The sequence below is a fragment of the Emydura macquarii genome, unplaced genomic scaffold (assembly GCF_026122565.2).
Source record: "Emydura macquarii macquarii isolate MOO-44397 ecotype Brisbane River unplaced genomic scaffold, CSIRO-AGI_Emac_v2 contig_1348, whole genome shotgun sequence".
NCBI lineage: Eukaryota > Metazoa > Chordata > Testudines > Chelidae > Emydura > Emydura macquarii.
The window spans coordinates 4,116,257-4,143,150 of NW_027131485.1; the positions used below are offsets into that span (position 1 = coordinate 4,116,257).

The 26,894-nt window shown below is 40.6% G+C and overlaps 2 long non-coding RNA genes across 3 annotated transcripts in view; one reads left to right on the plus strand and one right to left on the minus strand.

Annotated features, from left to right (window-relative positions):
- LOC137155014 (uncharacterized) overlaps window positions 1-18,198 on the plus strand; it is a 40,259-nt gene extending 22,061 nt beyond the window's left edge. The window contains exon 3 of the long non-coding RNA XR_010920323.1: window positions 18,143-18,198. This is a non-coding gene — a long non-coding RNA (uncharacterized lncRNA). The remainder of the gene's footprint in view (window positions 1-18,142) is intronic.
- LOC137155012 (uncharacterized) overlaps window positions 1-26,894 on the minus strand; it is a 234,411-nt gene that overhangs the window by 122,131 nt on the left and 85,386 nt on the right. For both annotated transcript variants that reach the window (XR_010920321.1, XR_010920319.1), the window contains exon 2: window positions 26,080-26,194. This is a non-coding gene — a long non-coding RNA (uncharacterized lncRNA). The remainder of the gene's footprint in view (window positions 1-26,079; window positions 26,195-26,894) is intronic.

The following is a 26,894-nucleotide window of genomic DNA, read 5'->3' on the forward strand; positions in this document are numbered from 1 at the left end:
CTACACAAAGTAAAGAGGTGCCAGTTGAGATCCACTGCAAAGCAGCCAGATGAATCAGGACGACATGCAATGTACTCTACAGTTGTGGGGAGAATTTTGATCAAGGGCAGCAGGGAAAATCTCTCATCTTATTGTAGTAGCACCCAATTTTCAAACTTCTACATAGTAAATACAGGACTTGGGCTTCTAAGGTCTCTTCAGAAAGAGACACAGAACAAACTGCAATATACTCAATATATATCTGCCTTAGAAGAAGGGCTCAGTTGACGTGCCTAGGTTTGACCCTTTGCTTGCACAGTGTGTAGTTGCTGCAGTGCAGCTGCTTAGACTACTCAGTCATGAGTCTTCAGCTCACATCAAGACAGTTCATATGGAGGGAGCAGAATCAACGCCAAACTTATAGCACAGATCATAAACCCTGGGCATTGATTATTATTCTATCCAGTGTACCTTACGTATTCATACATTTATACTGTGCATTCATCCCTCACCCCATCCTTCCTACAGAAATATAGGGTAGGAACCTAGCAAAAACAGAAAAGATTTGGAGGAAATGAAATTATTACACTTAATTGTCCATGAAAATTTTAGCCAACTGCAGGTGTACTCAATTAACATCTCATTATAAAAACCTCTTAAATTTCAAATAAGCCATCAGCCTTGTATAGTGTAAATGAAGGGTATAATTGATAGCCACAGCAATGCTAGGTTAAGTGCTTTAATAACATTCTGGCTCTCCAGAGAAAGTCAGTTCTGTTTCATCAATATAAAGAATCCACACCAAAGAAGTTTCATAGTTTAAATGAGCTTTTTGTAGCTGCAGTAGAATAAAGCCAATAAAATTCAGAAGGAATCGCCGCATGAGTTTTCAGTTTCTGGAATATTTTCCCTTGTTCCACATAGTTTTCTAAGTAAAATTGCTTTGAGTATCAGCATTTTTATTTTGTTTGATGGCATAATGGGCCTGGCATGTGCGTGAAGTATGAATTACCAATAGGAGAAACATTTGGGCCCAATTCCAATCTCACTTTCACCAGAGCAAATCAACTTTCTTCAGCATCTCACTGCAGTGTAAGAGATTGGAATCATTCCCTGTGTATCTAATCCCAGACGCATCCAAACAACCTGGGCCTTCACGGAGGTCCAGGTCTGGAACAAGCTCTTTTGTAAACCAAGATCCTTAGCAGAATGATTGATGAACTCTAGAAAGAAAATTTAACAAGCTATTTGATCCTTGGCCTTTCATTCACTGTAATTGTCTAGGCCTTTGAACAGCAGAGGCTCAGTATCTGCAGGAGCTGAGGACAGAGCTTTTATTCCCCATATGACTTTACTTCCTTTCCTTGAGAAAGGGGAAGCAGCCTTTCCTTGGGTGGTGAGAGAGAAGTACATGATATTCCAAAATGAATCAAGGAGGATCCAACACCTCCAATTCCTTTACTTAACTTGTATTTAGGCTAATACTCTCTCCAGATTTGACAGCTCAGATACACCAGTGAGTTGAGCCCCATAAAGTGCCGAGGCAGACAGAGAAGAGGACAGGTAGTAGGGTGTCTTTTCCCATGTCACTGGAAAAGCCTCATATCCCTGCATTTCAACTTGGCCACCAATTAATGGTGCTTATGCCCTCCATTGCCTCTTTGAACACCTGCAGAGAAGTTGCAGGCATCCTCAGTGTATATATATTTCTGCCTGTGTCCTTCCCATACTGAATACCAGGCTATAAAGCCTCACATTGAGTTATGGTACGGATAGTGTCAGCTCTTCTTCCTAGCGATGATCGTAGCTCACAGACGTCCCTTGAATTCCCAGCACTCTCTTTTCCTCCTGGGTATGGAAGGAGGCAAAAAAGTATGATCAACAATTCAGTTTGAATGCTAAGTATCTCTTAATGACATGGCCAGCATACAACAGCCATCAAGGAGCCAGGAAAGGCCCCAGCATGCTCTTTGAGATAAGATAAGACGCAGAGAGAGTGGGACAGGGTAAGTACCCCTGCAGTACAGGATTGATGAGTTTAAGAATCACTCAAAGAGAAAGGGACAAGTTCTAACTGGGAGATCAATTTGAGGTGAAGAGTTGGGACTCTGCTGGCTTTGCAACCTCAATTTCAGTATCCCTGATAACGGAGCGCCTATGAGCAGGTTTCTGTTAAAAAAGTTAGTTTGTGAATGCTGCATCTGAGGGGAAATTCATTCATAGCAGAGGAGGGTGTGACCAGGTGCATGGCCTGACGAGGGAACACTCTCCAGTAGGCAAAGTAAGCCTGGCTCCAGTTGGATGGAAGGTTAAGGGTGAGGTTCAGCTGGTCCCTGGAACAGCAGTCTTCTCAGCTGAATGCCACGGTGTTTGGGGCTACCACAGTTCATCTGTATCTCCCGTTGTTTGATTCAACTATTTGCACAGTTTGCAAATGCAGATATTTATTGACAGAAAACAAGCAAGTTCCTGGACTTTGAATCTATTTAACCAAGAGGAAGATTCAACAGATACCTCATAGGGAGGGACAAATAGATATTAATAACACAATCCTACAGGAATTCTAAAAGACAGCACTCCATGTGTACCATTGTTCATGGGCCAGCACAGGTAGCTTTCTGCCAGCTTTCCATCCCTCCAATCTTGGAACCACCTGGATAGATGGTTTAGAAAGACCATGTATTGTATTGTATCAAATTCATGGTCATCCAGGACTTCAAAATTACCACTATATCATGGCACACTGGCCATCTATGTCACAGACCCTCCTGGTCCAAAATCATATGACCCAACCACTGAAGCTAATGGATAATCTACTTTAGGTATAGCCATACTTTATTCCATGAAGGGGAGAACAGTGATGTTTCCACAGACTAGCACAGTTATGGGAAAAGTCTGAAAACAAAATACCATCATCCAGGCTTTGGCCTTTTATTGTGAACTTTCAAAATTTGTCCAACTGCATGAACAATCCTGGAAATACAGCCAGTTTTAGGTTTTAAAAAGGCTGGTTCTGAGTCAAAAGGAATACATTTTCACTGGGGGGAGGAGGGGAAAGCTCACATTTTGAGCCAAAAGAATTGCAAAATTAAGTCAAACCAAAATCAATTTGCATCAATAAATATCTGAAATTGCTATCATATGTCCTTGTTTTGAAAAATGACTGTCCCACAGAAATTTCATGAAAAAACAAAATGTACAATTCACAAAAAAAGGCCTGGAAGGAACCAAAACGTTTCACAGAAAAATCAAAGCATCAGTTTTGCACAGCTCTTCTCTAATATCAATGGAAAGCCTCCCGTAACTCAAATGGACCCAGAATCCATTATGAAGTTCGACACAATAACATACCATCTAGAGAACAAAAGATTGCACTCCAGCATGGTGCAGGAAGGATTGAGCACATCCTGGCGTTCTGCACAGGAACTCTCTTTTTTTTTTTTTTTTTTTTTTTTTTTTAATTGTCTCAGCACTGCCATCAAGTGTCACCTGATGGACGGGCAGAAAGATTCACTGGCTTTGGCCGGGGGTTTCATCACTCTCTGATCATCCTGCGGCAGAGATCTGCTACTCCTCCGGAACATCAGTCACTTCATGTGATGGCAATTGTGCTCATTTTAGCTGTCATAACTCTATGTCTCTAGGGAGTCAGTACTATTATTTTACTGCTGAAAGCAGCCTTTTTGTTGTCTTGGGCTTTAAGAAAGAAGGAAGGGAGATCTTTTGATATTTGGCATGGCTGGAGTTTATTAATTCATTTATTCAAACATTCCTCACTTCCTGTATACGGTTCCCCCTCCCCACCACCAAACAGAACACCTAATACACAGCATCATGATCTGCTTTACAGAGACAAATCAGGAAGGAAAAAGGAAGGCTTTTTCCAACATCGCAGCAAGAGCTAAAGGACTGATTCTTCTGTTCTGTGAAGCTGCCCAGCCGCATTCACATATACTTGTACTCAGAGATCCATAGCTCCTAGAAAGGAGATGCTAGATAGAAAGAAATGCTTTTCAGACACATTTGCATCCAAAACAAAAACCATGCAAGCTGTTCACCAGATCTGATATCTGGCAAAAGAGCCACTTCAAGCTTGCCAGTTCTTTGCTGCTCCACCACCAAGGTCTACTGCAGAGTGCTCTAGTCTAGCCCCAAACATCACCTGGAAATTAACTAGTAACAGCTAGGGTTTAAAGTGTTATATTTTTGTGGATTGTAGCAATAAATGAAAAGCCTCAAAACCCACCAATCCCAATCCCTCCATGTGAAATAAGAAATTAATCCAGAAACTGAACTGGGATTCTGAAGCTGCAAAGAAATTTCTGACTGTAATTTTAAACAGATTAATCTGATTATTAAATATCATGATCGAATTCTGGTGCTTGGCCTGGCATGCAAAGGCAGATTCAGTACTTAGTAATAGTTTAGGCATTCAGCATTTCCTGGAAACTCATTGATTGGGTCTTTTAAAACTGGACTGGGAAAAGCCTCGGTAAATACACTGAAGGGAACAATTTTGCACTGGCCAAGAATGAATTGGGTGATCAATTCTCCCCGTCTTAATATCTATGATTCTATGGCTACTGACCAGCTGGGAGGAAGGAATCCTAAGGAAATTCTCTGGGACAAAGTGGTTGTTTCTGTTGATAAGCAGGGGGAGAAATTAATACTAATTTCCATTTTTCCCATGGCACGACAACTACTACTAACCCCGATCACTTTGGCCAACACAGCAGGCTTTAACTCTCTAGAAGTGCCCGACACATGCAAGCTTATTCAATTTATGTTTTTAAACCATGTTTCTTGGGCAGTGACTGAGGAGGGATTCTGGGGCTGGGAACAAGCAAACAAAGAACCTGTACTTAAATGTATCCTCTTTTATTTTACACTTAAAAGTGTTCTTGTTCCAGTGCACCATTAATTAGCTGCCATGTTGCATCCCAGCAGGAGGCTGCACCTTAGTAGTGGGTGAAGGAAGATTCATATATATTATTACTTACTGAACCCTTGCTCTCCGACTTCCCTACTTGGGCACCCATGCAGGGACAGCTGCAGTTTGGCCCTTTGCTTTCTTTTCAGGCAGGTTTCCTTATAACGTACGTAGCTATAGCATTAAGGGGTGGGGGGGAGGAGATATTGGTGGCGTTTAAGCTCTCTAATGAAATGCGCAGGGCACTGCATCTGCATAGCTGAATTGAAAGACTCCGGATCTGATGCTTTAATAAAGCCTAAATGAGTGCAGTGAAGAGTGGCATGTTTTTGACAGACAAGGCTCCTCAGAGTAATCACTAGGTGTGGCCATCAAGAGCAAAATGAAATGTGTGCCCTTTGCACCTAGAAAAATATCAAGAGAGATTTTCCTCTCTGCTTCTGAATTCCCTTGAAGAGGGACCTGCTGGTCGGCATTAAATGTCACTGCTTGCAATTATGTTCATTTTAACTACAATGGAACTCATTATTCTAGTTAAAATAAATGTCCCAATCTTGGGAGACCCTCTTAGTTAATCAAAACTACACCCACATGAAAAATTACCCTTTTACAGCTCTGTCAGATAATCAGCATGATCAGTTTAATGAATGGTCTCTTACTTTTATCTCTGCTGCTGCTGGAGCCCGTGGTTTGGCATTACTGCTGAGTGTGTCACATGAACTGTGAGGCTCCCAGTCCAGCCCTTTTGGAAGCTATTTTGAGTTCACTACTTTTTCTCATGTTCTCGTACGGCTTCCCGCCATGTCCGTGTGAATCCAATTGCCCGATCATTGCACTCTGCCAGGTCACTGGAAGAGCATTCATGCTTGAGTAGCTGGTGTCACGGGAGATGCTTCATGTTTTGAGACATTCTGCTGTAGTCACAGGTATTGGGGCCATTGATGTAGCCCCACTTAACTGTAATTGATACAATGATCAAGTCATCGCCATGTAGTCCAGGACTGGTCTGCCCTGAGTGGTAAGTGCTCAGCTGGTGGGAGCCAGAGTGCATAGTCTACAGGGGCATTCTCTACTCCTTTGCCATAACCGAATCCTTCTCTGTTTGGGTGACTGTGTGAGGGGTTTAATGGTGGGAAGAAATTTTTTTGTGACTTCAGCCAGTCTTAAAATTTGCAAACCCTGCTAAACACCTCCTACTGCCGCTTTGGAATTCACTTGTGTAATGCTATGTTACAGCACACTACAATATCCACACAGCAGCTCAGCAACCATCCATTTTTAATACTGTGTGAACCTACGAGTATCTGCCTATTCACTATTCACCAGCTAGTTTAGATTTTTCTCCTGCGCACCTGGAGAACTTCAGAATCTAGACTGTGTCTTACCAGGGCCCAAGCATAATTTTTTCAGGCCCAGTACAAACTTGTGGTACGGGCCCCCTCCCACACACATACCCACGGGGGTTGCAGCCTGGGCCAGGCTCCCCAGGGCCTCCGGGTGCCGGTAAAGTGTACCATCCCTCCCCCCCTCCCCCATGTGGTGGCCCTGTGTTTTACTAAGCCACATGGCAATGAACAAAACCCTGTTTTCCATGTCTCCAGGCTAGAGGGCCCTGAACTGGAACACCAGAGCAAATCTGGATCAAAACTTTGCAGCTAGCAACTAGGGGATGAAACCAAAACTTTTTGAGACAGTATCAAAAGCTTTACGAAAGTCAAGGGATACCACATCTACTGCTTCCCTCCCATCCACAAGGCTTGTTACCCTGTCAAAGAAAGCTTTCAGTTTGGTTTGACACGATTTGTTCTTGACAAATCCATGCTGACTTACTTATCACCTTATCATCCTCTACATGTTTGCAAATTGATTGCTTAATTATTTGCTCCACTATCTTTGCAGGTACTGTATTTAAGATCACTGGTCTGTAATTCCGCAGGTTGTCCTTATTTATAGATTGGCACTATATTTGCCCTTTTCCAGTCCTCTGGAATCTCTCCTGTCTTCCATGACTTTTTGAAGATAAATCACCAGTGGCTCAGATATCTGTGGCTCATTGGCGATGGAGGAGAAGACAAAATCATGCTATGTTCATGCATTGAAATTATTTGACCGTGGAGTCTGCTGTGTGAGATCCTGACCAGGATTAACTTCAAGCCTAAATAATAATAAACAACTTTATTAAGAGTAGCTGACACACCTGATATTCTGCAGGACAGGAGCTGGGCACTATTTTGCCAAAAGAAGAGCTGAGCAGCTTTGCAATGGTTTTCACCACTCACCACTGGACTGGCGCCTAACCACTGCTGGTCATCTGGGGATTAGCTCAAGGATGACACCCACATCTGTGGTCTGCACACAGTTACTTTTTCTCCGCAGTTCATCTCGCAGCTGTAGGATCCACAGCATCCTCTTCATGGCTCAGCATTCCGGCCACTGGTCACTGTCCGTATCCCCCCTTTCTGACGGAGGTTTGACTCCTCAGTAGTCCAGCCACTTCCCCAATGGTGACTACAGTAACTTGTCCTGCCACTTCCCCAGTGATGAGCTGCAGGGAGGAACTTCAGCCCACCCACTAATCCAGGACCCAGCCCAGGGACCCTGTGGATCACAGCCTCTTGCTGAGCCTCAAATTCCTCTCCCTACTGCTGTCTCCCTGGGCCACCTCTCCATAGCCTTAGCACATTCTTCACCTGTCCTCATGGCCTGTAACTACCCACTCTCAGCAGCCAGCCAAGAGCTCCTCTTCCTCCCCTGGTCCCTGCCAGCAGTAGCACTGTCCACGGTACTGCAGTTCGCAGCCTGCGAGAGAAACAGCCATCCCTACTTGAGTTCCAGGTAGTGACTGCTCTGCTCTGTCCTGCAGCTCCTTTTATATAGGCCTGCTGGGCCCTTACTGGCTCTTCCTCCCAGCCCCTCTCCTATTGGCTGCTTCCCACACAGCCTACTTAGGCTCTTTTAACTCCTTCAGTGCCAGTGTGGGGGCAGATGTCCTACCACAAGCTCCCTATATCAGTTCCCATGACTCACTTTGAGACTTCAGATGATGATCAACAAGAACGGCAGCTTCCAAAACACGACCCTTTGTATCCCCCCATTCTAAGTATCACTCATTCCTTATACCCCCCCCCCCCCATAATTGGGCCCCACTGCATTCTCTGGTCCCAACCCCTGCTTAAGGAGATCATATTAACTCTCTTAACATTGAACTCTGACCAGCAGAGATACACCTGTTATCTACCAAAATCTACTGAAAGCAGAGAGCAGCAAGAAAAATATTTGGGCGTAGCAGATTCTCAACAGGAAAATGTCAAACATTTTGTTATTCACATGGATCATCCACAATTAATATAATTTTAAGTCGTCATTCCTGCCTTTAAATCCCAGGGTTCAGCTCTTTATGGTTTCTACAGATAAAAAGAGAGAAGAAAAGCAGCATTTTTGGACATTAATATTTTTAGCAGCTTACAGTCAGAGATCCAAGTGCATGTACCAGAGGAACCTGAAGTTACATTCCTCCAAACCCACATATTTCATACCTTTGTTTGAGGGGGGGGGTCCTATTGTGTGGGTAACAGAAAACTAAGAGTTCCTGATGCTACAAGATACTTGAAGTCAACGGGACTCAAAAGCATGGTGAGAGGGGATGAGGGGAGGGAAGAAGGCAGGCAAAGACACTTACAGAGTCAAGCCCTGAGTGCTCAAAATGTGAAACTGTTGAAAAATTCAGGTGCTGTAGTATATGTACATGATGGAGAACAAGTGACAAAGCCCAAGGAACTCTATTTTTACACAGATCAGCTGGGAAGAGAAGTGACACACAGAAAAAGATTGCACTGTGTTTAAAATCCATCAGCTGTTCAGAAAACACATATCCTTAGAAAATAATTTGCTAATGAAATGGCAAAGAATAGTCAACACTCAAATTAGGCTAAATATTTACAGTTTAGTTATAATCCAGAATCAATGCAACTGTATTCCTATACCCACTTTAGACATACATTGATCTGATAGTACTTTTACACTGAATAGAGGTCATTAAAAAGGTTGTTCCTTTCTTATCTGTCTTTTATTTATAGGCCTGTTGCAGTATCTCTGTTTCAATCTGTAATTAGTCAAGAGGGGGTATAATATATCATCTACTCAGGTCCATCAGGCAAAGTACAACAATTGAGAATAGGTCTCTTTCTAAAACCCTTCTCTTTAATCCCTGGAGCCACACAGAGAAGACACTGCAAGGTCCCCAATCTCTTGCTGTCCTGATTAGTGATGTACATGTTTAGGGCATTGCCGTGTGCAAAATACCGACGCTGGTAGATTCATTACAACAGGGATTTTTTTTTAATAGCAGGAGATAAATAAAACTAGAGTCAATTTGCCTAAAAACCAATAATCACAAAATACTATATTCCTACATTATATAAAGCACCAATTTATCTTGTGAAATAATGAATATGTCCAGACATGTTAAGAGTTGATTATAAATGTCAGATAAATTTATCCTGAGATCTGTCTTGTTTTCTTGGCTCTGCTCTGTGATAGCAGAAGCAGAGCTGTTGTTATGGGCTTAGCCTCAGCTATTTATGCATAGTGATATGAAGATGCCTTTTTTTGACTTGGTGTTCTTTCACCTTTTAGAAAAAGTAAACAGTTAACTCATTTAAGAAAAAAGTGGGGGGTTTAAATGACAGGGCCAGATCCTCAGCTGGTATGAATTGGCATAGTTCTGGCTGAGGATCTGGTCTGTAACATAGTATTTTCTTACTTTATCCATCTCCTCAGAATGTCAAACAGGAGATAAAATCTTGTTCTTCAACAATATTATACTAAGAAATTGGGCCCCAATCCTGCAAACTGGCCATCCCATCTGGACCCCTTCACCCATGCAGTACCCCCACTGAATTGGCACTTCCTGTGGATTTAAAGGGCTGACCTATTTGCAGGATGGGGCTTTGTTTAGTGCTTTTCACCTCCAGTGCATCTTAAATAATAATCCTCAACACCCCTTTCAGACAAGAAATTAATCCCTATCACTCCAAATTTAAAGGCAGGAAGAAATTTGACAGAAAGGTTACATGTCTTATCAGGTGCTACTATCCCCATTTTACAGATGGAGAACTGAGGCACAGGTAAACTAGGGGTTTGCCTACACTGCAATGTAAGTTCAGGGTTAGTATAACACAAGCTAACAGATCCTGGGTTTGTTAACCTAAGGTTTGAGCATCTACGCTCATTTGTAACCCCAGTTAGGAATTGTTGAGCCTTGTCCCAACCTGGGCCTCCAGCATCTACACTGCATTATGTGGGCCCAAGTCCAACCATCCATATGCCAGACTTCCTAGCGCCCTCCCAAAATGTGGCCGCTCTAGCCCTTTGTTCATGGTCCACTGTGGGAAAACTTGACTGCCCACCACACTTGACTGTCCAGAGGACAAAGACAGTCAGCCTTTGGGACTGTGGAATACTTTGGTGGACTCCCAGAACACGAGTCCAGTGGGGCTGCTTCTATACTGCAAAGCAACAGGGCTTGAATCGTGGGTCCCAGCTTGATTCAGGCTCAGGCCCTTGCTCTACATCACACTGGCAGCACAGGGTCTTGACCTGATATCTCACAAATCCTAACCTAGTGTCCCAACCACCAGACCAGGATTTTCTTCTTCAGATTTCTTGTGCTCAGACCAAACCTCTCCTCCTTTAGATTTTATAATATCCCTTTTTCCAGACTTCTTCCAGGTCAAAATAAAAAGACTCTGAAGTCAGTTGCTTAAATGGGATTATATGCAAGTAGGTGCCCAGGTTGATCTGACTGTAGCATCAGGACTAGTATTAATAATGTGTTTTAAAAAAAACCGCCAACTCTCTCTCACACACACACAGACACACACACACAAAATAAGGAATATAACTGTGTTGGGCCATGCCCCTGAGAAATCCCTCCCTGCATTTATTGGGTACATTGCTTTTACGGACATAACTGTTCCATTCATGTTTTCACGCTGCACCCATCACGGTGGTATCTGAAAATTCAAACAAGTGGCAAACTAAATCATGGACCCTCAAGAGTACAGCACACAAACGAGAAGGAGGGAAAAAACAAAACATAACCAAAAACTTCCCACTTTCAAGATGCCATTAGAAGCGGAGTCAGGAAATAACAGAAAAAGACTTTTGGAGCTGCCTAAACAAGCTTCAAGAAACATCATGCAACAAACTTTAAGCTTGCCCGGAGGCAAGGGATAGAAGCGTTAGCCTCCAACCAATAACATGGTTCTAAAAGAGTCATTTTTTCCCAGACCTAAACCAGGCTTATGGTAAAATATTTCTTCAAGCTGCTTGCTCGATGCAAAGACAACTGGTATAAGAGCCAGATCTCCTTAAATACTCAAGACTCCTTTTAGGGGGGAGGGAAAAAGGGGGCCAGAACCTAAGCTGGTGTAAATCAGTCTATGTTCATTGCAGCCAAATGCCCATTTACAGCTGCTGGGAATCTGGTCCAATATGTGGGGTTTTTTGTTTTTTGGGTTTTTTTGCAACAACAGTATGGGAAGGGCACAGAACAAAAACCTAAGGATCCTCTGGAACATATGAAAAAAAAAAAAAAAAAAAAAAAAAAGAACAGGGCAAAACCCTAGCTCCATTAAAGTCAATGGAAGTTTGACCCAAGTATTCCCAATGACTTTAGTCGTGTGAGATTCTCTTCTGGTATAAAATCTGGTCCACAGTGCAAATGAAAGATAGCAGCTCCTGTGCTAGAATGCTTTGTCTATCTTCTCATTCCAAATAAGCTTTCCTGCCCTTTTATGCATACAGTCAGGTTAATATGCTCCTGGGATATGTGCTAATGATGGTAAATGTCATCATTTACTATGGTAGGAGGACTATAACGTTTTGTGAAATACAGTAGAACCTCAGAGTTATGAACACCTTGGGAATGGAGGTTGTTCGTAACTCTGAAATGTTCATAACGCAGAACAAAATGTTATGGTTGTTCTTTCAGAAGTTTACAACTGAACATTGACTTAATGCAGCTTTTAAACTTTAGTAGGCAGAAGAAAAATGCTGCTTTATCCATCTTAATTTAAATGAAACAAGCACAGAAACCGTTTCCTTACCTTGTCAAATCTTTTTTCTAAAACTTTCCTTTTATTTTTGAGTAGTTTATGTTTAACACAATACTGTACTGTGTTTGCTTTTTTTTCCGTCTCTACTGCTGCTGCCTGATTGTGTACTTCCAGTTCCATATGAGTTGTATGGTTGATTCATCAGTTCATAACTCTGGCATTCGTAACTCTGAGGGCCCACTGTATTGTATGCAATACAGAAGTAGATTAAAGTTATTTCTTACAATGTGTTGCACTAGGAAATGAAAGAGATCCTGCCAATGCTTAGATGTGTTGTGCACATGGAAAAAAATTATCAGACAATTTAAAAATAAATAAAGAATTGGAATACAAAACAGGCATGACTATTTCTTTCAACTAGAAAGAGAAGATAAATTAAGTTTTTATTTAATGATGCTGTCATGGTTCAAAAATAAAAAATGAAACAAAGTATGGCTCTGAATAATATTGTATGATAATTTCTTCGTTCCACTACGCAATCTTGTTTTATTACTCATTAACTTCCTGTCCTCAGTGTGAATGCCATTCAGAAGCATTCACTGATTCACTAACATATCTATAGAGAAATGGAAATTAGGTGTTTTACATTTTTTCTGCAACGTAAGATCATCGCACAGAAGGTAGCACATACAGTTTTAATTTTGCTTTAAATTTTAGCACTGCCATTGCAGTGGGAACCTTATTTGAACTTCCCTCGTAAATCACTGACGGCTGACGCTGTTACGTATCGTTGCTTGGATTACATGTCATGGGTTAGGAGAGGGTCATGGAGCTGGAAGTTACCCTCCCACCTCCACTCCACCCCAAGAAAGGGACTGCAGGTGCCTACAGAGCATACAGCACAACAGGCATCATTAATATTTACCTCATCATAGCACCGCAAAGTCAGGGGCATAAGTCAGTGGCCACTATGTGCATAAAAGACTTCAGATACCCTTTTCCAGACCCAGAGGTGTGGGAGAGGCAAGCTCCGAAGTAGCATGCCCAAAAGATTACTAAAGACCCTTTTAGGATGTAGGGCAGATCATTTCTAGATCACAAGCTGATGAAACTGCCCCATCTTTTCTTTATGCATGTGTGCAATATATCATACAGCCCCAGGGTGACAGAGTGAATAGCTTTGTGTTATGACACAGCTGTCAGTCGCCTTATGAAATCTAAGCTGTTTGTATCATCACCAAAGAGTAAAACAGTGACCTATTTATCTCACCGCTGTTGAGACGTTACTAGGCTCTGATGGTAACACAGAGGAGTTTGTCCTGCTTTCATGCTGGTGAAATGCAATGGTCAGTGAGGTTTACATTTAAAATCATAACAAAATGTATTGTCCCTTCTTCTGTATAAATGTGGTGTAAAGGTCTTGGACTGGAGACCCAACTAGCATATCAATGTCAGGGCCTGTAAAATCCATAGAACAGTGCAGGGGTGTGTAGTGAATTTAACAGGCACTATGCTTTTAGGAATATATACCCTAAATATTAAATTCCTGAGGTTGCATGTGCCAGAGTCTAAAATTAGAATAACATTTCCATGGTTTTAAAAAATGTATTAAGCACTGACTGGTGGATTCTAGATGTCTACAAAAGACTATATGAACTTAGTTTTCAGAAGTGAAATCAGCAGAAGCGGCAAATGCTCAGGCCTTCTACATCTTAAATTTTAAAATGCTAGGAAAGAGGATCCAAGACATTTAGAAGGGAAGCGGACTCATGCTCAACTGACCATGCCCATTCTCGATTGACTACTGCTACTTAATCACATTAAATGGACCAAAGATCTCAACAAACTATTGCCGTAATAATAAATAATAATAAAGCAATGCATTTCAGACCAGGGGTTTGGGAGATGTCTGAGGAAAACAGAATTGCCTGTGATGCACAAAGCTCAGTAAATTGTCAACTCAGTTGGATCTCTTCATCTGTGAGTGTCATGTTAACGGTTGACAATATCGCGATTCATCTTTACAAACAACAGTTACAAAGTGGTTGATGAAATCAAGTGCAGAATGTTTTCCAACAAAGGGCTAGTTGAAGGCTCTCTTAGTAGCAGTAACAGCTGTAGGGAAATGCAGTGCTTAAAAGGGTATAGATAATGTAGTATATAAACACCATTCTCTCGTTAGGAGAGAGAACATTGGTCTGCACTTTTTTAAAAAGTTGCAACCCACTTTCCAATTTTAAGTGCACAATTAATTGTGGGAAATAGAACCCAGGAATCCTGACTTCCAGTCCCTTGCTTTAACCGCTATACCATGTGCTATGATCCATGCACACAATGAAAAAATAAACTATGCAGATTACACATGCTTCAATGGCAAAAACAAAGAGTATTGTTCGTTTTACATCATATTTTGGTTCCTGGAGTAATGGGATGGGTGGAATTAAATAGCCTCTGCCCCTTTTGGGCCCACTGAGCTAATGGGGAGTACACCGCTAGCTGTTTTCCTACCTATCAAGTTAGTGACAGAGGATCTTTTCTTTTGCTAAGTGCTCTGTATGGACCTGATCCCGCTCCCTTTGAGGTCACATATATGGGAAGGAATAATGTATTTGCAGCAGAGCTTTCCAGCTGCTCGCTGTTGGTCTGTCACAATAAGTTTACAGGCACGAGATTAATCGAGTTATTAACAGGATAAAATCACATATGTCATAATAACATTGAGATTATGCCTGTTGTCTCATGAGACAAAGAAGAAATGGCTGCACATATCTCCTTTTATTTTAAAGAATGAGGGAGCATTAATCTGCCGACAACTGCAAAACATAAAACCAGGTTATTGTCAGGCACCTGTCAGGCATAACAGTACATAATGCAGTTAAATAGAACCAGGTACACCAACTCAGCTACTGTATAATATTCAGAATTTCCAGGTTTATGTTGACATGACCAAGATAATTTAGATCAAACTGTAACTCTACTTAAAACTAGATGCCATTTCTCACCTCGTCAGCTGCATCCTTTCCTGAATGTTTGTTTTACATTTACATTCCACATGTTGACATTTCATCATGATTCCAGGTAGCAGTGTGTTTAAAAGACAACATTATACATCAGACTTTTATCAAACACGGCCAATTATGCAAATTCCCCCTAAATTTATTTTTAAAGAAAAGGAAGATTGATTGCAGAGACACACCATTACAGAGACAGTGATTTAGGAAGGTATTTCAATTGCTAATGTGTCTCACAATGATGTGAGGTTTGTTTGTAAACTTCAGACCTAGAAAATTGAATGCTCCGTCAACATCAGATAATTATCACCTCCTATCTGAAATGCTAAACTTCACCAAAATATTCTTTGCATTGACATCAACAGTTGGCATGAGTCTTAAAGAAATTTTATTATGATGCGGTATGTATGTAAAAAGTAATTACAAATCAGACAAATAGTGGATACCTAAAGCAAGAAGACTGCATAATTTCCCAGCATTGCCCGAAATGTAAAATAAAAAGTGACGACTACACCACATTTGATTGAGTTTGTGGAGATTAGTGGCTAGATCAGAGGTTTCAAACTCATTCGGAGGAGAAGGCTGGATTCTATGTTCAAGTATGATCTGTGGGCTGAGATATAAATTCAGAACGCCATACTCCCCTAAAACCATAGCAGTTCTCCCTCAGATGTCAGTGTGAGGTTTGCATACAGACCAAGGGGCGAACATGACCTTCATGTAATAACTAAACTTTCATTTATTATTTGTTCGGTATTTTATTGCCACATTCAGACAGATCTCTACCACGGTTTCTGCTCTTTGTTTCACTTACTTTTTTATTCCTACTTTCATTGTTTCTCTCACTCTCCTCTCTGTCTTTGCAAGTCTCTTTTGCTTTCTCTCGCAACAACTCCCAAACTCCCACCCCTTCATCACCTCATTCTCATTCCAGCCAATAAACTAATCAGTGATGGAATATTAATGTTGCTCAATCTGAGTATGTCATGAAGGCCATATAACTATAAATGTGGGCCAGATCCAACCCATGGGTCACACATTTGACACCTCTGGCCTAGAAACTATTTTGGTGGAGCACTTTGGAAATAGATTCATGGGTGGAGAAAAAAATTTTGGGCCTTTCATTCAAGTATTTAAAAAGGACTTTTATATAAACATACACACATTTCACAATCCTCCTAAAATATGATGATATCCATTTTACGAACTGGAAAACTTTCAATATTAGGAGTCAATAGCTAGGACTTCTGACTTTTTTCCCTCTGATCTAATCACTTGACAACCCTCCTGCTTTGATGTTAAGAGTTAAAAAAAAATCTCATAAGGGTAGGCTCTCACTTCATATACACAAATGACATTCAATATGCTGTGGGCCAAATTCTGGATTCAATTCCTTCCATGGAATCCCAGAGACAGGACTTTATCTCGTGAATGTAGTTCTCCAGTCTTGGGTTTTTCTGTTAACATCCACCAATCCTTCTCAAGTTTTGATCTCAGATTGTCAAAAAAGCAATTTACAGAGCCTCAGTAATGCTTTACAGTTACAGTTTATTATAAATATGGTTATGCATAAGGGTCATTGAACATTTTCCATCAAAACCGTTTTTAATGGATAATTGATATTTTGACTTTTAATCCCAAAAAATAGTTTTGATGGAAAATTTTCAACAAGTCCTCCAACATACACAAAGTATATTATAAATCTGCCCAGCCTCCCTTCAGCCTTCCAACAGAAGGCAAAGCGTCTGGATCTGCCCAAAGATTTGGGGAGAGGTCAGAAGAAACCATAAGGACCCTGACCTCACTGCCATGATTTAATTGCCTCTCCTCATCAAGAGGGGAGACTATGGGGTATCATAGGGGATGTAATCTGACCAAAAAGCCCAGTTTACAAAAGGGAAGGATGAAAGCATGAATGATCCAACTACAAATACCATGCAGTACTGCAGAGGCATTTCAGCACCCAAATACTCTGGCTTTCACAAAAACTCAAAATAGCATGGCTAGACAGGAGTAGAGAGGATCCTGAAACTTTTTTCTGTTGTAAAATGAGGTTACAGTACAGGAAAGGTTACGAACCACTGTTACAGATCACATACCTCAAATAAGGGCATCAATACTGTAACACCAAGCACTAGTAACAGCCATTTTTAACGAGCTATAACTTTTCCTCCAAATGCTGGTCTCGTCAAAAGACCATGGAAGCCACAGAGCAAAGGAATGGCAATATATTTCAGTGTGCACTTTGTAAACGCATCAGAACATTCTGATCCAATGTGGGAATAGCCTCATCTCACTTCTCATTTTCCCCTCCAAAACTAGGAATATTATCCTGTCAGACTCGGGGAACTATGCCTCCACTGTAGGTAGAATAGTACTGAAGCATGTGCTTGCATTCTAGGCCATCAGGAGAAAACAATCATTTGTCTTCTGTCTACCCCTAAGCTATTTACAGACTGGTTTACTGTGTTAGTGATGGATATTAGGCCTATGACTTTACCAAAGGGGGTTGAATTCTCAACTCCCATTGACCTTCAGTGGGTGCCTAACTCCCTTTCAAGTTACCAGCCTACGTTACTATTTAAAATGGCCTTTTCAAACATTCTTTAAACAAAAAATGTAAAAAGCACAAACAATAAAATAAAATGAGTATATGTCAAACCACGTTCGCCATTTTAAAAACTGAAACACGGTGGAACTCTAATTGAATGGAACTCCTCGGTTACTTTATTCCTGTAGGCTCTTTTCTTTGTTTGGCAGTCCCCGGGGCCTCTGCTGGAGAAAACACTGTCACTTAATGTGCTTCTGTTTCCATGAGCTGCATACAGAAGCAGTCACATATTCATTGCTGTTGTCATAAACACAGTTTTGAAAGTACCAAAAGCCGAGGACTTGTCTCTTTGATACAAGTCAGTTTTTGGTATCCAAAGGGCCATGTGGTAATCCTTAGGAACAGTAATAAAAGGAGCATGACAGAGCTGAAGAGGGGGGGAAAAAAAAAGAAGGCAGCAACTGGCTATATAAGTTTTCACTTGTAACAAATCCCCTCTTATTTATTGCTGCTAGAAAAGATTCCTGAGCCAACAGCTGACTCTGTAAGACTTGTATTCTGAGTAACTTTGCACAGCGTGAATATACAAAGCACTTCACATTTTTTATTTCAGATGCACTTGTGAGATGGGGTTTGCTGCAACCTAAGCTGAACAAAATTGATTGGCAGGCAACAGCACTGCACGGATGCCAGACACAGAGGATCACTGAAAGATCCAGCTCTCCTGTGGAAATAAGCTTGAGAAACAAGAGCTACTTGGGGAAGTCTTATACAAGGAGTGTCTAAAGTATTATCTCATAGCACATTGGCTTTCTTAGGATACTGACCTGCCCCCTACTCTTCTCCCCCTCCCCCCAATGACTTTGAAGGCATCACATTTGATAATGATGACAGCATAAGCACAAGCTTATATGGAGAAATCTCCAAAAGCCAGGAGGGGAATGATGCCATGGAAAGAAGCTTACAGGCTGCTTCATCTCTCCCTGCAGCCTGCCCTATCCCACAGACTTTTCCCCACAGCCCCAAAGCTCCAGAAATCAGACCAGGCTTTTGCAAGTCACAAGTTCTCCCCCACCTTGAAAAGTAATCAGTCACTCTTTGCAATTTTTAGCTTGCTATTTACAAATGGCTAAGCAATACTACAGGTGTCATTTCCATAAGACTAAGAACCAGCTCCTCAGCTGACGTAAACTGGCTTAGTTCCATTCATTGAGTTAAACTGATTTGCACCAGTTGAGGATCCAGCCGATTGCTTTTATAAAAAATACTATCTTCATTTTGCTGTTCAATTTTTCTTTAATTTTGGGACTGATCAATTTCAGTGATATTACTCCAGGACTCTTCAGTCTACTATGGACTACTTTCATTCAACAGAATATATTCCAGAAATTTTACTGAAGTATAAGATAAATATCCACTACCACCAACCACACCACCTGAGAACCTGGCCAAGTTTTTAAATTTATCACTGGAAAAAGAAGCAATGCATATATACAGAGCAAGGGCTCCCTTTAGAAAGTGACATTCCTCTTAGAAATTCATTTTTATTTTGGATTATAGACAAATTTTCTACAGCCTTAATGTTCTCTAAAAGTCTGGATTTCAAAAGGTAGAGCAATAATCCCAGCAGACTTTATGGAGAGGCTTTTGTTTTATGCTGTCTCATCTCCTCTAGTAATCATTAGAATAGCTAGACACTTCTTTAAAAACTATGTTGCATATATATCATACAGACTTTCTTTAACAAAGCCCACAAAGAAAATATTGATATTTATTAGGGAGGATTAGAAGAATGAAGAATGCCTAGGTGTAAGTAGCTACACATATCACTACTTAGCTTAAGAAATGAAGTATGATAAAGATAATTACAGCAATAAATGTAATTTGCAAGACATATCTACATATGGTACTGCTTGATACTGCCTGAATCTAGAATATGTTGATATTACTGATTATTGAGTATTCCCTGATAATCTCTAGGAAAAGAAAAAAAAACCCATACACCTTTCCAAAAATAGTCAGATGTTTTAAAAAAATACTATATGCACACGGTAGTAAGCAATCAAGTATGAAGCAAGACCCTATATGTGTATTTCTGATTGCAGCTAAGACTAACTTCCACATTCAAGAGAATTCTTCCTTCTGTGCTTGTAAATAATGCAGAACCTTTGGGATCACTGATTAGTAGCGGTGTTTCCACATACTGGGGAAGGGACATGTTGACCCACAGGATGGATATTATGACATTCTCTGGCCTTTTTGCTTATGAAAAATTTGGGCAGAAAGGGAATGTCTACATTGCAATAAAATACCCAATACCTGGCCCATGACAGCTGACTCAGGCTCCTGGGGCTTGCGCTGCAGGGCTACAAAATTGCAATGTAGTCACTTGGGCTAGAGCCCGAGCTCTGGGTCCCCTCGAGAGGGAAGGGTCCAAGAGCCCAGGCCTCACCCCAAGACCAGTATAGTCCTGTAGCCCAAGTCCCGTGACCCAGAGTCAGCTGACATGGGCCAGTCACAGGTGTTTGATTGCAGTGTAGACATACTCTCAGGCACTGATCCAACAGAGCACTTAACCCTGTACTTAACTTTAACTTTTAGTCCCACTCCAGATAAGGACTTAATGTGCTTAAGGTATTTGCTGGATCAGGACTTTTGGTTCCAGCCTGAACTTCTTCATATGGTATGCCTAGATGATGGAAATGTGGGTCCTGCACGATCCATAGACTCCAAAGCTACCTTACATTCTTACAATGATTTACACCGAGGGCCGGCCCAGCACATGTTCTACTGTCAATGGCACTTAGCAGTTTTTGTGATTTAAAAACACTCAAAACTACTGCTACTTGAACCAAAAGTATTTGGGGCCAGATTCTCAGCTGTCACAAGTTGTCATAGCTCTATTAACTTCAACTGGGCTATGACAATTCGCCCACATTCAGAATCTGGCCCTTGGTGTTTTTGTAGGTGACGTTAGTCAGCAATGGGTGAAGGAAATGTAAGTGATTTAAGTTGTTTCACAGGCTGCTGCTCAGCCAGCTTTCTAGTCCCAAGAGAAACCCACAGAAGAATGAAAATAAAAGGGTTCCCCAGTTTAATTTCTATTTACTCGGCCTTTTCCCCAGATAAGGTGTTTACTATTATATGAAAAACATAGCTGAGAATCACCATAGAGAGTTAGCCCAGGTGTTTGAGTAAGAAGCACTTCACTAAGAGTTACACCCATCTAATCAGAGAACAGAACATCTTGTGACATATGCGAGCCAACCAAAACCACTCAAATTATGCATTTCCTATACAAGGTGTAATTTGCAAGTGAGCCACAGACCAAGAATTATTCACAGAAATTAGGTGTCAAATATTTTTTAAATAAATTCTAGAAAATCGCCTTCTGTTTGTAACCTTTTCATGAACCAAAAAGGACAGAAGCAAAGATCATTTCAGCAAGTGTTCTGATAGCCAGAGCCCTTCAGAGCTGGATGGGCCAAGATCAGTGGCTGCTGGCTGGGTGCCCAGCTCCGAAGGCAACATCGTCCCAGCAGCAGCACAGAAAGGGGGATGGCATGGCATGGCATGGCATGGGAGGGGTCATCACTTTTTGCTGGGGGAGAGGAGGTCGTCACAGCCTGAAATATTTTCAAAGAGGGTCCCAGGAAAAATGTTTGGGAACCCCAGATTTTCAGTGAATAATTTATTTTCCCAGGTCTGTTAATCTTATGTTATTAAGATTCTACTTGCAAATCCTTTGAAACTTCTAGCTTGCCCAATTAACAAGATCTGACTAATGACTAACTAGCAAGGAGTAGCCAGGCAGCCTTTGCAGTAAGGGATTAACACTTAGTTTATGAAGATTTCTCACAATAGTCCTAGACAATCCAGGTCAGATATACTTTATTTGCAGCAACCAGTTCCCGATCCAGAGCACACAGTCCATTACAGGTGATGGCAGACTGTGTGTGGGCTTGTCCAATGTGAATTATACCTGATATATAAACCTTGATTATTTGAATATTTATGAAACATTATATAGGGATGCTGTGATACATTTATATCCATTGGGCTACATAAAAAGAGGCTCTCTCAAGCTGCATAGTAATAAAATGTTCTGAAAAGCTGATAAAGACAATCAACCAGGCTGTTGAGACATTATTTGAATTTCTTAATCCAACATGCTGGCCCACGGCCTCTGCAGTTCTACAGTGGAAGAATTAGTCATAAAATCAACCCCCTGCTACCTATGCTCTAAAATCTAAGGCCTTGTTGTTCAATTATGTATTTCCAATATATTATATCCTCAGTGTTGCAAAGAAAGACTTTAAAAGATTAATCAAGTGTAATCAATGTACTGTTGCCTATAGGGGCTAAGCAGATCGTCTGAAACAATATTTCTGAGAGGTGTGAACTATTCCATTCAGTCCAATGTGTTAACCCTGGAACCTGTAATGACAATCCAAATGTCCACATTGGTAACTGCTTCCCTGTTGAAAGTTTTAGCAGAAACCTCCAGGGAACATGCTTATGCCACAATCCCAAACTGCCTCCCAAGCATTCTCGGGTACCAAAGGCCACCACTGCCACGTAGGATCAGAAATTTAGGGCTGGAAGGGACCTATAGAAGTCATGAAGTTCAGCACTCTGTACTGAGGTGGGACCAAATAAACCTGGACCATTCCTGAGAGGGGTTTGTAAAACCTGTTCTTAGAAACCGCGAACGATACGGACTCTGAAGCCTATTCCAGTTCCTAACTATCCTTATAGTTAGCAAGTTTTTCTTAATAGCTAATCTAAGGGTATGTCCACACTGCCATTAAAAACCCACAGCTGGCCTGTGACAGTTGACTCAGGACCACGGGGCTCAGGCTAAGGGGGCTCTTTAATTGTAGCGTAGACATTCAGGCTCGATCTGGAGCCTGGGGTCTGAGATCCTGCAAGGGAGGGAGAGTCCCAGAGCCCAGGCTCCAGCTCGAACCCAATCATCAGTGTAACCAGCCCCTTAGCCCAAGCCCCCAAGCCTGAGTTAGCTGACATGGGCCAGCTGGGGGTGTCTGATTGCAGTGTAGAAATACCCTAAAGCTCCCTTGCTGCAGAATAAGCCCTTACTTCTTGTCCTGCCCAGTTTTGGTTTTTTTTAACCTTTCCTCATTTCTTTCCTTTCTAAACATTTTATCATTTTTGTTGCTCTTTTCTAGATTTTCTCTAATTTGTCCACATCTTTCCTAAAGTGTGGTACCCACAATTGGATACTTCAGCCGAGGCCTCACCAGTGCCGAGTAAAGCAGGACAATTACCTCCTGTGTCTTACACTTACCCCTCCTATCAACACACCCCAAAATGATGTTCGCTTTTTTCACAGCTGCATCACATAGTTGAATCATATTCAATTTGTGATCCACTATAACCTCCAGAGCTTTTTCAGAAGTACTACCACCTACACCGTTATGCCTCATTTTGTAGTGAAGTGACATTTTTTACATTTGTCTTTACTGAATTTCATCTTGTTCGTGAACTAATTTTCCAGTTTTTTCAAGGTCCTTTTGAATTCTAATCCTGTCGTCCAGACTGCTTGCAACCCCTCTAAGCTTGGTGTCAGCTGCAAATTTTATAAGCATACTCTCTACTTCATTATCAAAGTCAATAATGAAAATATTGATTAGTACCTGGACTGAGGACTGACCCCTACAGGACCCCACTAAATATACCCTCCTACTTTCACAGTTAATCATTGATAACTATTCTTTGAGTCTGATCTTTCAATCACTTGTGCACCCACTTTATAGTAATTTCACCTACACTGCATTTCCCTAGTTTGTTCATGAGAATGTCATGTGGGACTGTGTCAAAAGCCTTATTAAAATCAAGCTATATCACATCTACTGGTTCCCCCCATCCACTAGGTCAATAACCCTGTCAAAGAAGGAAATTATGTTGGTTTGGCATGACTTGTTCTTGATAAATCCATGCTGGCTCTTCCTTATAATCCTATTATCCTCCAGGTACTTACAAATTGATTTTTTAATGATTTGTTCTAGTATCTTTCTAGGTATTAAAGTTAGGCTGACCAGTCTATACATTCCTTGGATCCTCTATGTTCCCCCTTTTAAAGGTAAGTATTATGTTGCCCTCCTTCAGTCCTCTGGGATCTCACCTATCCTCCATGAGTTCTTGAAGCTAATTGCTAATGGTTCCACCAAGACAACTGCCAAAACTTTCCTTTTCTTCACAATTTCTACAGCAAAATGGAGTTAGGAGTCATCAGTAAAAAAAAATTGTGGCAGAAACAGAAAATGTGGAGACAACATAAAATAAATTGAATTTCATACCAATAAAGGTAACATGGGGGTGACCATTTTGAGTGCCCTATTCCTGCTCATATTTATTCAATGAAAACCTCCCCTTTTTAAATTTAAACGAAGCTGCTGTAGAATTTCCAATCTATATCACCACAGTGCCATGGAAAACAGAGTGCCTTGCTGTAGAATTTAGGTCCCACTTTCACAGATAAAAGTAACTTGCTTTAGATCAAAAGTATTCTTTGGAAATGGAGGGGAAATTATTTATTAAATATATTACAGTCCCCATGTAAATATTAAAATGGAAAAGGACATGAACATTTAGCAAAAACTGACATAAGCAATGGAAAAATCACAGTTTGGTATGAGAGCTAATCTAAGAAGATCAGTTGTGTGATGTGAAGAAATTAACCGTGTTCATCTCCATAATGACTCCCTACAAGACTTCCCCCTGCAAAGAGCCCGAGCCAAACAGATGGTTCTGAGCCAGCAAATTGAAAGAGTCTTATCTATGAACATGGAGGGTTTGATCCAAAGCACATTGAAATCTACAGAAAAAGATTCCACTGGGCTTTGGAACTGACCTGTAGAGTCAGTGAGCAGAGCATCACCAAAAGGATTTGCTATCAGGAATGATGTTTAATTCTTTTGCACAATATCCTTATATTTAAGATGCTGGACCTGATTATGGGTACCCATCAAAGGTCTGCTCTTATAAACACATATGCCCGTGAATATCTTTATTCATGTGTGCAGTTTCACTAGTTGTTTGTACACAAATGTCTGCAGGGCTGGGCCCTGAGTGAGACATTACAAATGAATTAGATCATTCATAAAAATATTTTAAAAGCCTGTGCTTTTATAGATAACCAAGCTTCTGATTGGCTGACGTGCACTACAACTAAACCAATCTGAATGCGGCTAATCTATCAGGCTATAGTAAGCAACTGTCATTCTCCTGCTTTAACATTCACTGGTTGAAATTATTCAATCTACATCAATTATTTGGTACAATAGCAATAAAAACAGTATAATAGAACACTGGCACTGTAATATTCTACCCTATTATCATTTAAATGAAGTTAGCCAAGATAGCAACCCAACACTCCCATTGCCATTGTTCTAACCTGTATTACTTTACTTTCTGTCAGTATGTTCTTAAAACAATATCCATCTCCTTCCAAGCAGCATCCCTGGTGACCCAGTTTCATAATGCTATCATTGCATTTCATATCTAGAGTTTCAGAGGTGTAGAATTCAAGTTAATTCTGTCTCTTCATGGGTAGTAAATATTAGAAATAAAGAACCCTTTGTATGACTCATGCATCTGCTCCATTTCACAATGTTTATCAGCAGTTCATCTGCTCACCCATATGGGCTGTCTGATTTTTATAAGGAATTACTCAACGTTTGAGAGCCATGCACTGGCACATTCCATACACACTAGTTTATGACTAAAATAATTAAATATGGGCACCATATTTATGCTTTTGTAGCCCTGAATGAATAGCCTGCAATAGTTTCAATTTTTAACTAAATAATTTATGGGAAGGAAGTAACTGGGCAGAGTTTATAAGCCCTAATATTTTAAAGCAAAAACAGATTAACATAACCTTGTGCTACCAAAGCAGGGCTAATTGCCACATTGACCACTTTACTTATATATTGTACCTATCCAGTCCATCAACTTTTATCTGTTTGTTTGTTTTTGACCTGGGAACTCCTCGGAGCAGAACAACATCTTCTTTTCTCTTTGGAAAATCCTACCATACTGTAGAGATTTCTGGGAATGAATAAGAATTTCCTTTTCCCTAGAACAAGGTTAATTCTTCCATAACCTCTGCAGCACAATTTGACCTCTGTTGCTCAGAGGCTGCCTTGGAGAAGAATTTGCCTCATTCTTCCTAATGATGTTTGGGAATGTTAAGATGGTGTTAGTGTCTGAAACTGTTTGCCTATTGGCTGAGTAACAAGGAAGCCAATGAAATGTTTTTCTGCTCTGTCCCAATCTTGATCCCCCTCACTCAACTTGAAACAATACCCCCGTCATACAATAACCTGTACCAAATTACACCAAAATTTGTGATGTGCCCACAAGATAATTAACTTGGAACAGCACTGAAAATAATTTCCCTTAAAGCTTTAGATGGAGAGTCTGAAGATAGAAAACAGAATGCTGGTCTTTTAGCTCCCTCACAACCAGCACATACATGGCCCCAAAATTATCACCTGACCAAATCTTATATTTTTTAATTCTTACCTGGGCCAAGTACAGTGTTGAATGGGTTATTCTCATGATAACTTCAAGCAAAATTTAATCTGAGATGGTCTTTTAAGTGTTTCTGACTCTAATGTTTGCTCCTCAAGTCTCCATCCTAGAAGAGATTAAACAAATAAATGTCCACAAGGTTAAAAGTTATTATTATTATTATTAGAATTGCAGAAATCTTTGGGAGTCCTGGTCATGGTATCAGGTGTTACTCATGTAACAATATTGTTGTCTGGACTGCAAGCTCTTCAGGGTAGATAGAGATTGTGTTTTACTATGTATTTGTACAGTGTCTAGGACATTGGGGCCTGATTTTGTTAATACATATTTTTAAGTGTTCATCATCCATCATTCTTCTATATCTATATTCTATTCTATTATTCAAGAAAAGGACATTTTTTCTTCTGAGGCTAAAAAATTAGATTTCTTACCCCACAAAAAATTATTGACTATTCAATCCATGGATGAAAAGAGTTAAATATGCAGAATGCTTTTACTGGATACATGCACCATCCATGATTATACTGTATGTTAATTCCTTTCAAAAGAGGTTCAGTAGAAGCTCTCACGATCTATGTACTTGGAAATATTTTGTTACACCGATCGTAACAGTTTCAGTTAGGTCTTGAAAATTGTAAAACAAAATCAACATTAATAGCAGCTTGTCTCATCAAACTGACAGCCAGAGGACTCAGCACAGAATTAAACAGTCTATTATTCTCCAGCTAACTTTACAAATTAGCAATGCAGTAAAATGGATAAAAAACTTGTGATTTCTTTTTCTAACCTAGTCTCTATTTTGTCCT